At 45.6% G+C, this 19,060-nt stretch overlaps 1 protein-coding gene across 3 annotated transcripts in view; it reads left to right on the forward strand.

Moving 5' to 3' along the window:
• The window catches only part of CIAPIN1 (cytokine induced apoptosis inhibitor 1), a 589,375-nt gene that overhangs the window by 378,181 nt on the left and 192,134 nt on the right, over positions 1-19,060 (forward strand). The window lies entirely within an intron of this gene.

Genomic DNA, 19,060 nt, shown 5'->3' on the forward strand with positions numbered 1-19,060 from the left:
ATGGTTCCCCACGTGTGGAAACTGGATCTTCATGTATTTCAAACATTGACGGTGTCATGGGGAACTCCAGACATAGATCTGTTCGCTTCTCCACTAAACCACCAGCTGCCACAGTATTGCACAAAGGGGTTTCATCACACAGCTTGGAAAGTGGATGCTCTGTCTTTCAGTTGGAAAAACCTTCATGTGTATGCCTTTCCTCCTCTACCTCTTCTTCCAAAGGTACTATTAAAGGTCAGACAAGACAGGCCAAGGATGATTTTGATAGCTCCAGATTGGCCTCGGCAACACTGGTACCCACTACTACGGAGTCTGGTAAGGAAGCCTCCATGGCCTTTGCCTCTGATTCCTCATCTATTGTCTCAGCAGGATGGTCATCTGCTCAATGTCAGGCTTCACTCTCTTCATCTAACAGCCTGGCATATTCTGTGTTGAAACACAGCAGGTCTCAACTTCCTCAACAAGTTTTAAATGTGATTATGGAAGCTAGAAGACCTAGTACAAGGAAAGTGTACGCAGAAAAATGGAAGAGATTTTATTTTGGAGTACAGCAAAGAATTTGCAGGTTTCTGAGCCTAATTTGAGTGCGGCTCTTCAATACCTTACTGAGTTATTGGACAAAGGTTTGTCCTTCTCTTCTATTAAGATTCATGCTGCAGCGATTTCAGCTCACTATGATTGTGACCCACCATTGTTTTCACATCCTTTGTTCAAGCAGTTTCTTAGAGGGGCAAAGAATATAAGACCCCAATAGAGCTCCTACTCCTGCTTGGGATCTCAATTTTGTGTTGGAAAAACTTACTCTACAACCTTTTGAGCCTGCGGCTACTGCTGAATTGAAATACTTGTCATGGAAGACTGCTTTTCTGTTGGCTATTACTTCTGCAAGAAGGGTGTCTGAGTTGCAGGCCCTTATGGCAGTAGAGCCATTTTGATTTTCCATAAGGATAGGGTATCATTACGCACTAATCCTTCCTTTATGCCTAAGGTGGTTTCTAGTGTGGCTTTAAACCAGACTATTCATTTGCCTACTTTTTATGCAGACCCCCAAGATAAAGGGGAAAAGATTTTGCACACTTTAGATGTACACAGGCAATTGCTATTATTTAAGCAGGACTAAGGATTTTAGGCAGTCTCAGCAGTTGTTTGTTTCTTTTGCTTTGAGTTCGCAGGGCAAGCCTGTGTCAAAACAAACTATTTCTAGGTGGATTGGCTTTTGCATTGCATTTTGTTATTCCCATCATGGCAAGGAGATTCCAGCTGGGATTAGGCCTCATTCCACTAGGGCTGCTGCCACTACAACAGCATTTCTAAGGGGTGGCAACTAAGGATATTTTGGAAGCAGCTACTTGGAGTTCAGTGCATACTTTCTCTAAGCATTATCACCTTCCTATCTACTCTAAGTCTAGGGCTGGTTTTGCCACAGCTGTTTTGCAAGGCATGTTGTCAGCTCCTGCTTCTTTATGATTTGCCAGCCTCCCTTACCTCTGCTTTGGGATTCTACCCAATAGTAAGGACTGCAGCAATGGGGAGCGAAGAACATAGTACAGTTTTGTACCTACCATAAATGTAGATGTTCGAGGATCCCATTGCTGCAGTCCAATTTACCCTCCCTCCTTCCCTCTGTGTTTAGGGGTGGTTGTGTAGGTGAGGTTTCATGCTTATATTTTTTGTATATGTCCTTGTATATCTTGTACATATTTTTGGTGCAGGTATTTTGGGCCTTGTCTTTTTAGGGTCTTCTGACATCTGGGGCAAGAAAAGACTGAGGATATGACGTCGGTCATGCGCATTAGTACCCTGACGTACTGACGTCAGTCTAATGCGCCCTGACCGACGTCAGCCTTATACTCTGGTATTCGGGCCGACTGGATGCGGACTATACCCAATAGTAAGGACTGCAGCAATGGGATCCTCGAACATCTACATTTATGGTAGGTACAAAACTGTACTTTATCTTGTGATATTATATTAAACTGTTAACCACTGAGCATGTCCGTAGTCCACAGTTTTGTTGTTTTAGAGACAAGTTTGGCAGGGTTGTCCCAGGAACAGATCTTTGTAAAAAATAACAAGGCCTGATCTGCTGACAGTTGGTGTTTCTGTTAATTAAACACAGTCGTCAGAGTGGCAGGGTATTTGAAGTACGTAGAGATTTTTTTTCACAAAGTGAATGCAGCTGTGCAAAATCCGTTCTTTTTAGTGGACTCTGTGTGAGAAGTCTTGCCGCAGTGCTACTTTCTGCCCTGCCAGAATAAATTCTCTGCCTTTCTTCACTGTATTTATCAGCATCTCCTTTTCACTGAAGTTTAGGAGATAAAAGATAATGGGGTGGTTGGGGTAGAGGGGTGATCTGATGTAGATACTCCATACAAGGAATCTATGTGAGCGTTCTGTCATTAATTTGGTTATTTGAATTTAATGCTTCAGAGAAGTATTTTTTTTTTATAAGAAGGAGCACATATCATTGCCTTTGGAGCCTTCTTTTAGCCCCAACGGATGCAAGTTATTTCTTCTGTGATTCTCCAATTCATCCAGCTGTTCTTTCAAATACACAGTTGTGTGCTTTTTTATGCTAACTTTTTGTTGTAGGGTTTGTATTGCTGCTGCATTCAGGAAAGTAGCAGAATGAAGAAACTACACTGCGGTGGTGGTGCTGTGGTAGCTTTGTCGCCTCACAGTAAGACATTGTCCTGTTAGATTCTCAGCTAGAGCATCTTCTATGTGGAGACATGCATGAATGGGCATACCTTCGCTGCAGGTTGTGTCAGGGCCGGCAAATCGGCACACAAAAGTATACTGCCAATCATTAGCGGAGCCGAGTTCCGCTGTGGCGACCCCTAACCGGGAAAAGCCGAAAGAGACAACAACCAGAATGAAGAAACTCCAACTTAGTAGTAAATGCACAAATACCTTTGGTGTATTATGCAACCAGTCCTTTTATTTCAGAGGTTATGGGCTAAAACATGAATAAGAAGGGCTTCTACCATGCCTGGCTTTACTATTCCAGGCCAACACACTTTCTACAGCTGTTTCTAGTGCTTTGGTCATCGTAACCATAGATATTCTTTGTGTTTCACTGTTGCAGTCATTGCCTGTGGGTTATCACTGCTGTGGTAGCCCTCGGCCTGAATACCAGAGTCAGTGTTTTTGTGCGCCAGCTGCTGTCGCTTGTAGTCTGACGTTAGGTCGTCAGTACTATAAAGCAAGGCAGCCGACGTCATTACATCAGTCTTTCTTGCCGTGGAGCCCGTAGCAGAAGCAGTTCGCATGAATGCCGGTCGCTACCAGAAGTCGAATTTCAGCAGAAAACATCTAAAGCTAAGTACCCTGTTGGGGACCCTTTTTTCTTGCTCTAAACCATGTCTGAAAAAGTTAACAATTTTCTCACCTGTGGAAAACAGATCCCACACCGAGCCTTTCAATCTTACTGCATCACTTGTTTAGGCCCAGGCCACGACGTCCCTCATTGCCTGTTCTGTGCCCTCTTTTTAATTTGAGAACCATGTGCCATAGAGCTCTATTTGTAGACAATTATTTTCGTATTCCGTCTTCGAATTCCAATTTGGTGTCAGTCAGCCAACAATCTGTCGACATTCCGAAAAAACGTAAAGATACACATGCCACACAAGGCTAAGCTTTCTGACAATGGTTCTGCTAAGCAAGTCGTCAGTTCTCCGGAATTCACGGAGGCACTTTCGCAGCCCCTGATGCCCAACTCGTTTTCAACGCAGGCCTCTGCCGAGACCCTTTTGGAGTCCAGTATGCTGCATAAATCCACTTAGTCTTCCAAGCCTTTGGCTGTCTTGGTTGGGTCTGGAGCCGCGATGCAGGCACTGGCTTCCAAGGAGGCTGTTCGCACTACCGATTCTAGACAAAAACGACGTCTTCTCTTCCGACTACCGTTTCTCAAACACTGACGGATCCTCTCAGACCTAGAAGCCAGGTCACTCCTAGGAAATCTGCTAATAGCCACCATCTTGCTACTGCTCCCCCACCCCAAGCTCAAATGCTTAAAATGGCAGAGAATCTCATCTTCCTTATCTCAGGTGCTCAGGCCCCCACTCTTAAAAGGAAAAGGCACCCTTCTCCAGAAATTATGACTGACTAAGCGTCTGAAGAATCTAATTATTCTGCTTTTGAAGAGGAACAGCAGCCCTTAACTGTTTGAGGATTCAGATGCAGAGAAATCCATCCCTTCTGCTTCCCCTCCAGAGGGACATCTCCTTCGAGGAAGCCCTTCACTCCCTGAGGGAACATTTTCAGTGTGAGTCTCAGGAACTACCCACAGTCAAAGAAACTACTTAGAGAGTTTCTGGACCATCCCACCTATTCTGGAAGTGGTGGATGATTATTTCCATGAATCCAGCTTGGCCCCTGATACTTTGCCTCCTGCTCCATCTAAACCTGACAGATACTACAGAGTACCGGATTCTCACAAATACCTGTACAGGAACCCTGCTGCAGACCCTGAGGTCATTACACAGGGACCCAAAGGTGCTAAGACTAGTTCTGCTAAGAAACCTCTTCCTTCTGACAAAGACTTTAGATTTCTGGACATATGGAGTAAAAAGTATACACCTCTGCAACCTTGGGTATCAGAGCACTCAGTTGTCAGTTTCATATGTTAAAATATCAACTCCACACTTGGAACAGTTAAAACCTCCCCTGACGGTGACGACTCAAAAGAGCTGGCAGAATTACTACACTCTGCTTGTCAAGTAGCCAAGCACTCATTACAATGTGGATATGACGCCCTAGAAGCCTCTAGCAGGGTAGCAGTGACAGGATCTGTTATTAGAAGACATGCATGGCCGAAGGAACAACCTCTCCCTGATCATGTCAAGTCTAAACTTATTGATGCACCCCTAGATAAGGAATGCCTATTTGGGGAAAAAGCAGAAGAGGTGCTTAAAAAGATGGAAGACAAAGCAAAATCTATGCAAACAGTAAAATATTTCTTTCAAGTTCAACTGCCCAGATTGAGCAGGAAATTCCTCTCTAATCACTGGGCCTTCCCTGCACTCAGCAGACAGGGCAAAGATAATCCCTGCAGGAACAGGACTTCTAGACCCCTATCCCAGGGCCAGCAAAGAAGCAAACAGTGGACCACTTCCGCCTCTAAAGCTGGGAGTTCTAAGCCAAGCTTCTGTGGCAAGCACTCACAATGACTCTCCCTCCCTTCCTCCTTTCACTCATCTAAAACTAGGAGGTAGGCTCACCCTCTTCAAGGGCAGTTGGATCTCTGTAACCAAGGACCAATGGGTATTAAAAATCATTTCTCAGGAATACAGATTCTCCGTCAGCGAGCTCCCTATTCCAAGAGGGTACCCAGACCTCCCCCCAAACCAGTGGGTAGAGGCATTAAAACAGGTAACACTAATATCCCGGGGGGGGGGGCAGTAGAACCTGTCCCTCCGGATCAAGCAGGAAATGGATGTTCTTCGTCTCACATTGCTGCAGTCATAACCTGTGGGTAGTCCGCTGTCCTCGGTCGGCCCGAATACCAAAGAGTTAGGCTGGCGTCGGTCATGGGCGCCCGGAGCTGACGTCAGTACGTAGTAGTACTTAAGCGCATGACCGACGCCATATCCTCAGTCTTTCTTGCCGCATGGTCCGAAGCAGAAGCAGCGTTTGCAAGTGCCGTTCGGCGTTCTGAAATTTTCAATTTTCGAGTTTCAGACCGAAGACCAAGTTGGGCTAAGTACCCCGTTGGGGAAAATTTTTGTCTTTTCTTGCCTCAGTTAATCCGGATGTCAGAAAAAGTTAATAATTGTATTTCTTGTGGGAAGCAGATACCTCATAGGGACTATCATTCTCTTTGTATTCCTTGCTTAGGGCCTGAACACGACGTAGTCGGGTGTCGCTTTTGCGCTAGATTTAATAAGCGCACCATTAAACGCAGATTAGACTGTGCTAGGCTTGTTTTCGTAAGCGTGTAACTACAACATGCCGCCGGATCCTCCGGCGCCACCGCAAAAAAGCGAAAAGATAAATCCTTAAGGTCTAAACCGGATGAGTCGTCCATTGCGGACGCCGGTTCTATGGAATCTACGGTTGAATCTGTGGATCCAGCCGAGGTCTCGGCTGAAGGGGGAGCCTTTACTTTTGCAGGAGTTGGCCTCTCAGGAGTTAGGTCAGGCCGAGGGTGCTTCTCAAGTTTCTGTGGTTCCATCCTTACAAAAGGTTATTAGGCCTTCTACTTCAGTCACTAAAGGCCCTGCTAAGGCTAGGCCTGGTATTTCTGGTACGGGCCACAGCCCTGGTTCTTCGGGCTCTGTTCCTAAAAAGCATATGTTGAAAATGGCAGAGGATTTGATTACTTTGATCAGGGGTTCTATGTCCCCTCCAGAGAAGAGGCCTAGGGTGGAGACAGATTTAGAGGGAATGGAACATTCCTCAGATTACTCTGAGTCCTCAGCTGAGGATGTGCAGGATTTTCCTCCCTATTCTGATTCGGATGCAGAGGATTCCTGTCCTTCTGCTTCACCTCCAGAGGATTTTTCCTTTTCTGAAACCTTGCATTCCATGAGGGAGCATTTCAAGTGGGAAGGTCAGGATTTTTCAGATTCGTAAGAGGCTTAGGGAATTTTGTTTTGCCACAACATAGGCCTTTGGCTATTCCCCCTGTTTTAGATGTTGTTCAGGACGTTTTTTCTGAAGCTTCCCTTAATCCTGATTCTTTACCCCCTGTCCCTGTCAAGCCAGACAGGTATTACAGAGTTCCAGAGGCACATAAATATTTGTATAAGAGCCCTAGAGCTGACCCGAAACTATTAGTCAAGGGCCTAAGGGGGTCAGGGCTTCTGTGGTTAAGAATCCAGTTCCTTTAGATAAAGATTCTAGAGCGTTGGATAGGTGGGGTAAAAAAGTGTACACCTCTTCTACGTTAGCTATGAGGGCTTTAAATTGCCAATTCCATATGCTGAAGTATCAGAACTTTCTGTTAGGTCAATTGAAATCTAAGGTAGATGCTTTATCTGAGGGTATAGAGTGTAAGGAATTGCAGGACTTGGTTCATGCTTCAGATCAAGTTGGTAAACATTCCTTGCAGTGTGGCTTCGATGCCCTTCAGGCTTCTTCCAGGGTAGCTGCTACTGGTTCAGTTATTCGTAGACATGCCCGGCTTAAGGATCAAAATTTGTCAGAGCATGTTAAAGCTCAGATTTTGGATGCTCCCCTTCAATCTGAAGTTCTTTTTGGTTCCCCTGTGGAGTCAGTTTTGAAAAAATGGAAGACAAAGCTAAGTCTATGCAGACAGTTAAGGAATTTTTGCAAGTGCAGCCCCCTAAGTTTAGCAGGAATTGGCCTGCAAGAGGATGGTCTTACCCTTCTTCAGATTTTCAGTCTAAGGGCAGGTCTAGACGTGGTAGGGACAGGGCTCACGCTCAGGGTTCTTTCAGACCTAGGACTTGGAGTTCTCCTGCACAATCTTCTGGTGAGGGCAGGGGTCAGCCTTTTCGTAAACAGACCCAATGACCTGTATCTACAGCTGCCAGATCCTTCCTTTCTGGCAGCTCCTCTAGGAGGAAAGTTGGCACTTTTCAAGCAAAATTGGCATTTGGTCACCCAGGACAGATGGGTGTTGGACATAATAAATCAAGGCTACAAGTTTTATTTTCACACTTTTCCCCCTTTCAAAGGCATGCCAGATGTACCTCCTCAGCAAAGGCTGGTGGCTCAGGAACAAATTTCTTTGCTTTTACAGATGGGGACAATCCAGGTGGTACCTCCGCCAGAAGAAGGTCTAGGGTTTTATTCTCGACTATTCCTAGTGCCAAAGAAAGGAAATACTTGGAGGCCAATTCTGGATTTGTCCATTCTCAATACATACCTAGACATTCCAAAGTTCAAGATGTTAACTTTACAGCAACTTCTGCCTCTGATAGGCAAAGATCACTGGATGGTAACTATGGATCTCAGAGGCCTATCTTCACATTCCTATCAGGCCCAGCTGCAGGAGATTCCTGTGTTTTCGGGCTGGCACTTCTCATTATCAGTTATCTGCATTGCCCTTTGGTTTATTTACTGCGCCCAGGGTGTTCACAAAGGTTCTGGCTCCTGTAATAGCTTTCTTAAGACTGAGGGGAATACAAATTTATCCTTATCTGGACGATTGCCTGATTCTAGCTCAGGACAAAGACAGGTTACTTCAACAGCTACAGTATGTAATGGCAGTTTTAAGGTGCCTAGGGTATTCTGTGAAAGAAACAAAGTCCAGTCTAGTACCCTCTCAGGACATGTGCTTTCTGGGTGTGAGACTGAATACAGCCTCTCAGATGGCTTTTCTGACCCCGGACAAACAAAGAACTCTTCCTCTATACTTCCAGCGATTATCAGTACTGTCCAGACTGACTGCAAGGACAGTCCTTCAAGCCTTGGGGTTCATGGCATCTTGCATTCTGGTACCAATGCCAAACTGCATATGAGGAAGCTACAATGGTATCTCAAAAGTGTATGGACTCAACACTGCCACGATTTGGACACTGTCATTCCGATAATACCTTGCATCCAGAAGGAATTCTTGTGGTGGGCACAGGAATGTCACCTAAACAAGGGACTCTCTGTGACTCGACCAGAGGCGAGTCGGATCTTAACGACGGATGCCTCGGACCTGGCTTGGGGAGCACACTTCAATGGGAAATGGATTCAAGACACGTGGCCTCCCAAACTACAGCATTTGCATATCAACATGAAGGAGATGTTAGCAGTCCAGTATGCCCTGATGGCTTTCAAGGGCCTACTTCAACCAGGACAGGTGCCAATACAAACAGACAACACTACAGTCATGTGGTACATCAACAAGCAGGGGGGGACCCACTCTTATCCTCTTTGCAGACAAGCTATGATATTGTGGGAGACTGCTCTGGGTTTGCACATCACTCTTCAAGCACGGTTTCTGCCAGGAGCACAGAACTCCCTAGCAGATGTATTGAGCAGACAAATTGTGGATCCCCACGAATGGAAATTGCATCCTCAGGTATTTCAACAGTTGACAGTGGCTTGGGGAACTCCAGACATAGATCTGTTCGCTTCTCCTCTAAATTTCCAACTACCAAAATTTTGCACAAAGATGTTTCACCCAAAAGCTTGGAAAGTGGATGCTCTATCTTTCAGTTGGAACAACCTTCACGTCTATGCTTTTCCTCCTCTGCCTCTCCTTACCAAGGTTCTCTTGAAGGCCAGGCGGGACAAGCCTTGCATGATCTTAATAGCACCAGATTGGCCACGACAGCACTGGTATCCTCTGCTGAGGAGTTTAATTCAGGAGCCTCCTTGGCCTTTGCCACAGCTTCCTCACTTGTTGTCCCAGTCAAGCAGTCATTTGCTCAATGTCAGGGTGCTGTCCCTGCATCTGACGGCCTGGCGTATTCTGTTTTAGAGCCTATGGGTTCTCCGCTTCCTCAACAGGTTTTAGATGTCATTTTGGAAGCTAGGCGGCCAAGCACTAGAAAAGTTTATGCTGATAAATGGAAGAGATTTTTTCTTTGGAGCACAACAAAGGACTTTGATGTCTCGGTACCTAATTTGAGTTTTACACTGCAGTACCTTACTGAGTTACTAGACAAGGTTTTGTCATTTTCCTCTGTGAAAGTTCATGCTGCAGCCATTTCTGCTCACTATGATTGTGACCCTCCATTATTTTCTCACCCTTTGTTTAAGCAATTTCTTAGAGGGGCAAAAAATATAAGACCCCCACATAGAGCTCCTACTCCTTCCTGGGATCTCAATTTTGTGTTGGAGAAGATTACTTTGCCTCCTTTTGAACCTGCAGCTACGTCTGAATTGAAGTTTTTGTCCTGGAAGACTGCCTTTTTGTTGGCCATTACTTCTGCTAGAAGGGTATCTGAATTGCAGGCTCTCATGGCAGTTGAACCCTTTCTAATATTCCATAAGGATAGAGTTTCTTTGCGTACTAACCCTACTTTCATGCCAAAAGTGATTTCTAATGTGGCCTTGAACCAGTCTATCCATTTGCCTACTTTTTATGCTGATCCCCAAAATAAAGGGGAAAAAATCTTGCATTCTTTGGATATACACAGGCAGTTACGTTATTATTTGAGCAGAACTAAGGAGTTCAGACAGACTCAACAGTTATTTGTTTCTTTTGCTTTGGGTTCACAAGGGAAAGCTGTTTCAAAGCAGACTATTTCAAAATGGATTGGTAATTGTATTGCTTTTTGTTATTCTCATCATGGGAAGGATGTCCCTGCTGGGATTAGACCTCATTCCACTAGGGCTACTGCCACTTCTACTGCTTTTTTGAGGGGTGTAGCTATTAAGGATATTTTGGAAGCAGCTACTTGGAGTTCAGTTCATACTTTTACTAAACATTACCATCTCCCTCTTTTCTCCAAGTCCAGGGCTGGGTTTGCCACTGCAGTCTTACAGGGCATGTTAGCAGCCCCTAATGCTTTTTAGTTTGCCAGCCTCCCTTTTCCTTTGCTTTGGGCTTCTACCCACAGGTTATGACTGCAGCAATGTGAGACGAAGAACATAGTACAGTTTTGTACCTACCATAAATGTAGATGTTCGAGGATCCACATTGCTGCAGTCCTATTTTCCCTCCCTCCTTCCCCTCTTTGGTTTGGGGGTGTTGTTGTTGGTTGTTGTTATTGTTCCTTGGGGATTATTATTTTTCTCCTTTTGTGGCTTTGGCCTTTTCTTTTTAAGGCCTTCTGACATCTGGGGCAAGAAAGACTGAGGATATGGCGTCGGTCATGCGCTTAAGTACTACTACGTACTGACGTCAGCTCCGGGCGCCCATGACCGACGCCAGCCTAACTCTTTGGTATTCGGGCCGACCGAGGACAGCGGACTACCCACAGGTTATGACTGCAGCAATGTGGATCCTCTAACATCTACATTTATGGTAGGTACAAAACTGTACTTTTCTACTCCAGACTATTCCTTATTCCCAAAAAAGAGGGCACTTGGCATCCCATCCTGGATCTATCAAAACTGAACATCTCCTTGGTGGTCCCCAGATTCAAAATGCTAACATTGCAGCAGCTCCTGCCTATGCTCGCACAAAATCCCTGGCTGGTGACACTTGACCTAAAAGATGCCTACATCCCAATCAGGGAATCGTGTAGAAAATTCCTGCGCTTCAGAGCAGGCAGTCAGCACTTTCAGTTCTCTGCACTGCCCTTTGGCTTATCTACTGCTCCCAGAGTATTCACCAAATGTTTGGCCCCGGCTATAGCATTCTGCATTCAGAGAAATATACAGATTTACCCTTACCTGGATGACTGCCTCATTCAGACGAATGGCAAAGAAAAGTTGTTCCAGGACCTTCTCTTTGTCAAGAAACTCCTAACTTCCTTAGGGTTCATCATCGAGAAAAAAAAAAATCAAAGCAAAACTCCACCAGGAAAATTGTTTTCCTGGGAGCTGTGCTAGACACAGCAACCCTAATGGCCTTCTTATCCTCAAAAAAGCAGAGCCTCTTGCCTCTTTACTTCACCCAGCTGGCTTTCGAAAGTCACCTCATTAAGAGGAAGTTCCTGCAAGCCTGGGATACATGGCATCTTGCATCCTTCTCATCCCTCTCACCAGGCTTCACATGAGAAAATGTCAGCAGTACTTAGAGCCTTTGGTGTCAGCATACTCTGTCCCTAGAGACCACTCTCCCTCTGATCCCCTGCATAAGGGACAATTTTCTCTGGTGGGAAGAGGCCTGTACCATGAACAAGGGTCTTTCCTTCATCACCACAGATGCCTCAGACATAGCTTGGGGCGCTTATCTAGCAGGCAGGTGTACCCAGGGCCTTTGGTATGCCCACCAACTGTATTTGCACATCAACCAGAAAGAAATGATGGCAGTGCAAAATGCTCTGACCTCCTTCCAACCCCATCTCAGGCCAGGGGCACCCAGTCTTACCCCCTGTGCAGGTTAGTCACGAGTCTGTGGCTTACAGCCACCTGCATGGGGCTACAAGTAATTCACACTGGCAGACCACCTAAGCCGAAACTTACTGGACCCCCATGAATGGCAGCCCCACAGAGAAATCTTTCTGCAAATCATCTGAGTGGGGGACCCCAGAGGTGGACCTCTTTGCCTCGCACCTCAACCACCAGCTGCACAGGTTTTGTACCAGGGAGTATCGCCTCCTAGCAATGAAGGTGGATGGCTTGACCTTCCCCTGGAGCTCTCTCTTTGTGTTCGCATACCCTCCTCTGCCCCTTATTCCAAAGGTTCTGATCAAAATAAGAGAGGAGAGACCAAAGGCCATCCTCATTGCTCCATACAACATTGGTACCCCTTACTGTACAGTCTGATCTTACAGCCCCCGAAGCTGCTTCCCCTAAGGTCAGACCTCTTGACCCAGGAGAAGGGGGGGAAGGTACTGCACCCAGACCTACAGACACTCAAACTTTCATCATGACTTATACTCTAAAAACTAACAAAAAGTCCCTGTTAAACTGGTCCTGGACATCATGACAGAGGCCAGAAGGCCCAGCACAAGAAAATCTTATGCAGTAAAATGGAAAGGATTCTGCTCCTGGAAACAATCAAAAGGGGGCAGTACCTCCCAGCCCTCCATCCCTCTCATCCTGGATTACTTAGCAGAGTTGCTCAATAGTGGCCTCTCCTTCTTCTCTATTAAAATCCATGCCTCTGCCATCTCTGCCCATTATGATTTAGACCCACACCCTTCTCTCTTTCTTTGATTAAGCAATTGCTCTGTGGGGCTTCTAATATCAGGCCTCCCAGAAGACCTCATACTTTGGGACCTGAATTGTGTTACAGAAACTAACCTTACCTCCTTTCGAACCTGCCTCTTCAACAGAATTGAAATACCTCTCCTGGAAGACTGCCTTCCTACTAGCCATCACCTCAGCCAGAAGGGTCTTGGTGCTTCAAGCTGTCATGGCTGTCGAGTCCTTCATAATTTTCCATGCAGACAGAGTCTTCCTGAGGACTAATCCCTCTTTTATGCCCAAGGTAGTATCTGAGGTGACCCTTAAGCAGGCCATACACCTTCCCACCTTTCCCAACCCTCAAAACAAGGGGGAAAGAATTCTACACTCACTAGACATGCACAGACAACTCACATACTATCTGGACCGTACTAAGCCATTCAGAAAAACTGACCAGCTTCTTGTAAGCTTTGCCCCAGGGCAGAAGGGAAGCCCATCTCCAAACAAACCATTTCCAAATGGATTTCACACTGTATCTGATGTTCTTCATCTCACATTGCTGCAGTCCTTACTTATGGGGTAGTCCGCGGTCCTCGGTCGGCCCGAATACCAAAGTATTAGGCTGACGTCGGTCATGGGCGCCTAGAACTGACATCAGAGCGTCAGGGTATAAAGGCGCATGACCGACGTCATATCCTCAGTCTTTTTTGCCGCATGGTCCGATGCAGAAGCAGCGTTGCAAGTGCCGTTCGGCGTTCTGAAATTTTCGGTTTGAGTTTCAGACCGATACCAAGTTGGGCTAAGTACCCGTTGGGAATATTTTTGTTTTTCTTGCCTCAGTTACTTACCGGACGTCAGAAAAAGTGAATAATTGTATTTCTTGTGGGAAACAGATACCGCATAGGGATTACCACTGCTTTGTATTCTTTGTTTGGGACCGGAGCACGACGTAGTCGGGTGTCTGTTTTGTGCTAGGTTTAATAAGCGCACTATAAAACGGAGGTTAGATTGCGCTAGGTTAGTCTTTGGCAAGAGGTGTAATTATAACATGCCGTCGGATGTTCCGACGCCAGCTTCTACTAAGCGCAAAGACAAATCTTTAAAGCCTAGGCAGGATGATTCGTCTGTTACGGACGCCGGATCTTCAGAAGCTACAGCTGAACAGCTGGATCCGGCTGAAGTTTCTGTTGAGTCCCAGGGGGAAACTTTGATTTTACAAGATGTGGCCTCTCAGGAGGTAGGTCAGGCTGAAGGGGCCTCTCAGGTTTCTATTCTCCCTTCTATGCCTAAGGTGGTTAGGCCTTCTGTTACTGTTCCTAAGGCTCCTTCTAAGGGCAGGTCTGTTTTGCCTTCCTCTGGTGTCAGTTCTGGTTCTTCAGGGTCTGTGCCTAAAAAGCACATGCTTAAAATGGCAGAGGATTTGATTTCTTTAATTAGAGGTTCTATGCCCCCTCCTGATAAGAGGCCCAGGATGGAGCCAGAGTTGGAAAGTTTGGAGCAGGCCTCAGATGATTCTGAGTCTTCTGCTGAAGACATTCAAGATTTCCCTCCTTATTCTGATTCTGATGCAGAGGATTCCACTCCTTCTGCTTCTCCTCCAGAGGATTTTTCATTTTCAGAAACTCTGCATTCCATGAGGGAGCATTTTAAGTGGGAAGGACAGGATTACTCTGATTCACGGAAGAGACTCAGGGAGTTTTTGTTTTTGCCACAGCATAGACCCTTAGCTATACCTCCGGTTTTGGATGTTGTTTCGGATGTTTTCTCGGAGGCTTCCCTTAATCCGGATTCTGTGCCTCCTGCTCCAGTTAAACCTGACAGGTATTATAGGGTGCCTGAGGCTCATAAATATCTGTACGAGTCCTAGGGCGGACCCAGAAACTATTAGTCAGGGACCTAAGGGTGTTAGAGCCTCTGTTGTTAAGAATCCGGTTCCTCTGGATAAGGAAGCTAGAGCTTTGGATAGATGGGGTAAGAAGGTGTATACCTCTTCTACTTTAGCGATGAGAGCTTTGAACTGCCAGTTTCATATGTTGAAGTATCAGAATTTCCTCCTTTCTCAGCTAAGATCTAAAGTGGATGCTTTAGCAGAGGGCATAGAGTGTAAAGAATTGCAGGATTTAGTGCATGTTTCTGAACAGGTGGGAAAGCACTCTTTGCAATGTGGTTTTGATGCTTTACAGGCTTCTTCTAGGGTGGCTGCAATTGGTTCAGTTATTCGTAGGCACGCCTGGCTTAAGGATCAGAATTTGTCTGATCATGTTAAGTCTAGAATTCTGGGTGCCCCTTTACAGTCTGAAGTTTTGTTTGGTCCTCCTGTGGAGTCAGTCTTAAAGAAAATGGAAGACAAGGCTAAGTCTATGCAGACTGTTAAAGATTTTTTGCAGGTACAACCTCCAAAGTTTAGTAGAAATTGGCCTACTAAGGGGTGAACGTACCCTTCTTCTGATTCTCAGTCTAGGGGTAGATCTAGGCGTGGTAGGGGCAGAGCTCAGAGTACCTTCAGGCCGAGACAATGGAGTTCGCCTGCTCAATCTGCTGGTGAAGGCAGGGGCCAGTCCTTTCGTAAACAGGCCCAATGACCTGCATTTTCAGCTGCCAGATTCTTCCTGCCTGGCAGCTCCTTTGGGAGGAAAGTTGGCTCTTTTCAAACAAAATTGGCATTTAGTTACCCAGGACAAATGGGTATTGGACATTATAAACCGAGGTTACAAGTTCTATTTCCATACCATGCCTCCTTTCAAGGGCATGCCAGACGTCCCTCCGCCGCAAAGGATAGAGGCTCACAAACAAATTTCTTTACTTCTTCAAATGGGAGCTATACAGCCAGTTCCTCTGTCAGAAGTGGGCCTAGGATTTTATTCTCGCCTGTTTCTAGTTCCAAAGAAAGGGAACACGTGGAGACCAATTTTGGATTTATCTATCCTCAACACTTATCTGGACATTCCAAAGTTCAAGATGCTGACTTTACAACAGCTTTTACCTCTGTTGGGAAAAGATCACTGGATGGTTACTCTGGATCTCAAAGAGGCTTACCTTCATGTTCCTATCAGGCCCAGTTGCAGGAGGTACCTGCGTTTTTGGACTGGAAATTTACATTATCAGTTCTCTGCATTGCCATTTGGCTTATCTACTGCCCAGAGTGTTCACAAAGGTTCTGGCTCCAGTGATAGCCTTTTTCAGACTAAGAGGAATACAGATTTATCCTTATTTGGGCGATTGCCTGATTATTGCACAGGAAAAGGACGAACTTCTTCAACATCTACAGTATGTGATGGCAGTGTTAAGATGCCTAGGGTATTCTGTGAACGAAACAAAGTCCAGTCTAGTACCCTCTCAGGACATGTGCTTTCTGGGTGTGAGACTGAATACAGCTTCCCAGATGGCCTTTTGACCCCGGACAAACAAAGAAGCCTTTCTCTTTATTTTCATCAAATGTCTCTACGGTCCAGGCTGACTGCAAGGACAGTCCTTCAAGCCTTGGGGTTCATGGCATCTTGTATTCTGGTGCTTCCCAATGCCAAATTGCATATGAGGAAGCTTCAATGGTATCTCAAAAATGTATGGACACAGCACTGCCAAGATCTAGACACTGTCATTCAGATAATACCTTGCATTCAGAAGGAGTTTTTGTGGTGGGCTCAGGAATGTCACCTAAACAAGGGACACTCTGTGACCCGGCCAGAGGCGAGTCAGATTCTAACGACAGATGCCTCGGACAAGGCTTGGGGAGCACACCTCAATGGAAAATGGGTGCAAGACAACGTGGCCTGTCAAACTCCAACATTTGCATATCAACTTGAAGGAAATGTTAGCAGTCCAGTTTGCATTGATGGCTTTCAAAGACTTACTTCACCCAGGGCAGGTGTTGATTCAAACAGACAACACTACTGTCATGTGGTACATCAACAAGCAAGGGGAACCCATTCTTACCCTCTTTGCAGACAAGCGATGATTTTGTGGGAAACTGCTCTCAATCTACACCTCAATCTTCAAGCAAGGTTTCTACCAGGAGCACAGAACTCCTTAGCAGATGTGTTGAGCAGACAAATAGTGGATCCTCACGAGTGGAAATTGGATCCTCATGTATTTCAAAATTGACAGTGTTATGGGGAACTCCAGACATAGATCTGTTCGCTTCTCCACTAAATTACCAGTTGCCAAAGTTTTGCACAAAATGTTTCATCACACAGCTTGGAAGGTGGACGCTCTATCATTCAGTTGGAACAATCTGCATGTATATGCCTTTCCACCTCTGCCTCTTCTTCCCAAGGTACTTTTGAAGGCCAGACAAGAAAAGCCAACCATGATTTTGATAGCACGGATTGGCCTCGACAACACTGGTACCCACTACTGAGGAGTCTAGTACGAGAACCTCCATGGCCTCTGCCTTTGATTCCGCACCTTTGTCACAGGAGGACAATCACTTCCTCAATGTCAAGATTCAGTCTCTGCATCTAACAGCCTGGCATATTCTGTTTTAGACTCTGGAGGGTCTCAGCTTCCACAACAAGTTTTGAATGTTATTTTGGAGGCCAGGAGGCCTAGTACCAGGAAAGTTTACGCTGATAAATGGAGGAGATTTTTATTTGGAGCAAAGGAAAGGACTTTGATGTCTCCAAACCTGATTTAAGTGTTGCTCTTCAATATCTTACTGAGTTATTGGACAAGGGTTTGTCTTTCTCCTCGATAAAGGTCCATGCTTCAGCCATTTCTGCTCACTATGATTGTGACCCTCCTTTATTCTCTCACCCTTTGTTTAAGCAATTTCTTAGAGGGGCAAAGAATATAAGACCCCCACGTAGAGCTCCTACTCCTGCTTGGGATCTCAATTTTGTGTTGGAAAAGCTTACTCTACAACCTTTTGAGCCTGCAGCTTCGGCCGAGTTAAAGTATTTGTCATGGAAAACTGCTTTTTTGTTGGCCATTACCTCTGCAGGAAGGGTTTCTGAATTACAGGCCCTCATGGCAGTGGAGCCTTTCCTGATTTTTCATAAGGATAGGGTATCTTTGCGTACTAATCCTTCCTTTATGCCTAAAGTGGTTTCTAGTGTGGCCTTAAACCAAACTATTCATTTGCCTACTTTTTATGCAAACCCCCAAAATAAAGGAGAGAAAATTTTGCATACTTTGGATATTCACAGGCAGTTGCGTTATTATTTGAGCAGAACCAAGGAGTTCAGACAGTCTCAGCAGTTGTTTGTTTCTTTTGCCTTGGGTTCACAGGGTAAGCCTGTTTCAAAACAAACTATTTCTAAATGGATTGGGTTTTGTATTTCTTTCTGTTATTCCCATCATGGTAAGGAGATTCCGGCTGGAATCAGGCCTCATTCCACTAGGGCTACTGCTACTTCCACGGCCTTTCTAAGGGGTAGCTACAAAAGACATTTTGGAGGCAGCTACTTGGAGTTCAGTGCATACTTTTTCTAAACATTACCACCTTCCTCTCTATTCTAAGTTTAGGGCTGGATTTGCCACTGCAATTTTACAGGGCATTTTAGCAGCCCCTAATGCTTTATGATTTTTACCAACCTCCCTTTCCCGTTGCTTTGGGATTCTACCCATAAGTAAGGACTGCAGCAATGTGAGATGAAGAACATAGTACAGTTTTGTACCTACCATAAATGTAGATGTTCAAGATCCACATTGCTGCAGTCCAATACCCTCCCTCCTTCCCCACTGTAGTTTAACAGGGTGCTATGCTTTAGGTGATGGTTGTTGTTGGGCATGTTTTTGGGAGGTATTCTGTTTTTGACTGTGGCCTTTCTTGTTTGGCCTTCTGACATCTGGGGCAAGAAAAGACTGAGGATATGACGTCGGTCATGCGCCTTTATACCCTGGCGCTCTGATGTCAGTTCTAGGCGCCCATGACCGACGTCAGCCTAATACTTTGGTATTCGGGCCGACCGAGGACCGCGGACTACCCCATAAGTAAGGACTGCAGCAATGTGGATTTTCGAACATCTACATTTATGGTAGGTACAAAACTGTACTTTTTTTCTACAGACTACATGGGAAACCCATCCCAAAGTCTATCCATACCCACTCCACTAGGGCATCCTCCACTTCCACTGCCTTCCTCAGAGGAGTACCTACCAGCAACATATTGGAAGTGGCCACCTGGACCTCTGTCCATAGCTTTACAAAGCATTACCACCTACCTCTGTTTTCTAAGTGTAGGGCAGGGTTTGCTTCTGCAGTTCTGCAAGACTTTCTGACCCATACATAGCACTGTACCTATCCTTCCACCCTTTACCTCAGCTTTGGCAATCCCCCCACAGGTGATGACTGCAACAGTGAAACACTAAGAACATAGTACAGTTGTGTATCTTTACCATAAATGTAGATGTTCGAGTGTGTTCACTGTTGCAGTCTTAGTTTCACTCCCTCCATCCCCCCATTTAACTTCTTCCCC

The sequence above is a fragment of the Protopterus annectens genome, chromosome 8.part0 (genome assembly GCF_019279795.1).
Source record: "Protopterus annectens isolate FY-2018-M chromosome 8.part0, PAN1.0, whole genome shotgun sequence".
Taxonomy (NCBI): domain Eukaryota; kingdom Metazoa; phylum Chordata; order Ceratodontiformes; family Protopteridae; genus Protopterus; species Protopterus annectens.